A 1,487-nucleotide genomic window follows, 5' to 3' on the forward strand; every position below is an offset into this window, starting at 1 on the left:
GGATCGCTGGACCCTCTGCACACGCGTGCATCAGACGGTCCCCTTGCAAGCCTAGCCGAGCCTCGAGTCTGCAGAAGCCAGTCTGGAGACTCGCAAGTAACCGCCCCGAGAAGGATGGCAGAGCTGCCTCCTTCTCCCCACATGAGCTGCCGCCCTTGCCGTTCTGCCCAGATGTACTCACCACCCTCGGGCTCCTTGCCTGCTCAACGGCTGGGCTGGGGAAAAAAACCACCAGGTGGAGCAACAAAAAGGCCCCGGGAGTTTCCAAAACTGCTTCCCCACCCCGGTCTGTTCAGCACATCACGGATGCAAGCAGCCCCCGGAGCCGAACCGTCTTCTCGGGGTATCGTGGCGCCCAGTTCAGCGAGGCACGGAAGGGAGGGAAGCCGCGGACCCCCAGCGCCAACACGCACGGCGCCCAAGCCAGCCAGCCAGCCAGCCCACTCCGCCGCCTTCCCGCTTCCGCCTGCTCTGCCAGGTGGAGAGAATGGGCAGCGCCCACGGGCTCCGCCGGGGAGGGGACGCCGCCCTCCCCCTCGCCGTTGCCATCTTCGGGTGGCTCCGCCCACCACCCGCTTTGCACGCAGGGAGCGCCGCCGACCCTCGGCCGACCCCGCCCGGCTACGCGCCGCGCAAGAGCTGAGCTTTGGCAACAAGTGGGGGAGACCCGGGCGAAGGCGCCGCGCGCCGCACCTGCAGCCCGGGGAGGTCAGGAAAAGGTACCGCACGAGGCACGGGCTGGACGCCTCGCCCTCGCCTCCTCCTTTGGCCACGCCCACTCGGCCCCGCCCGTCTGGAGACAAACCGGGGGGGGGGGCTCGGAGAAGAACCCCTGACTGAGCGCGTGTCGAGTGGCTTTTCTTTTATTCCCGCCGCCCCCCCCCTCCCGAAGCTGCAAGAGGCGCGGCCCCAAAGAAAAGCAGGGCATCTTCCTTACTGGAGAGCTAACGGTCCTTTCAGCCAAAACCACCTTCTTGTTGAAAGACGAAGCAGGACCCCCTGGCCCTGCCTGAGCTAGGGTTGCCCGCCCTGAGAAAATCCTGGAGACAGGTGTGTGGAATGGGATGCCAGCCTCCAGGTGAGGACTGGAGATTTCCTGGAATTACAGCTCATCTCCAGACCGCTGAGATCGGTTCCCCTGGAGAAAGTGGATGCTTTGGAGGGAGGACTCTATGACACCGTACCGGATGACTGAGGCCCCTGTCCTCCCCAGGCTCCATCCCCAAATCACCAGGAACTCCCCAACATGGATCTGTCAGCCCTAGGCTGGAGCCTGGGGAGGGTGGTGTCAGAACCCACAGCCAACAACGGAGTACACACTTTCAAGAAAGGTTATACTTTTATTGAAGAGCTATAGATACATTAACATAGTCACTGTTAAGAATGGCAGTTGTCCCTTGGACATAATAAGATATAGAGCATTCGTATGCACACACCCCACTGCGCTGGCCAATTAGGCACCCTCCCACGTGTGGTCTAAAGCCAGC

At 62.5% G+C, this 1,487-nt stretch overlaps 1 protein-coding gene across 1 annotated transcript in view; it reads right to left on the reverse strand.

Annotated features, from left to right (window-relative positions):
* The window catches only part of SNCA (synuclein alpha), a gene marked incomplete at its 3' end in the record, with an annotated part of 93,081 nt that extends 92,891 nt beyond the window's left edge, over positions 1–190 (reverse strand). Inside the window, exon 1 of the mRNA XM_015422576.1 lies at positions 185–190. The remainder of the gene's footprint in view (positions 1–184) is intronic.
* Between the last annotated feature and the right edge of the window lie 1,297 nt (positions 191–1,487).

This window comes from Gekko japonicus, unplaced genomic scaffold, assembly GCF_001447785.1.
Source record: "Gekko japonicus isolate JY-2015 unplaced genomic scaffold, Gekko_japonicus_V1.1 scaffold1528, whole genome shotgun sequence".
Classification (NCBI taxonomy): domain Eukaryota; kingdom Metazoa; phylum Chordata; class Lepidosauria; order Squamata; family Gekkonidae; genus Gekko; species Gekko japonicus.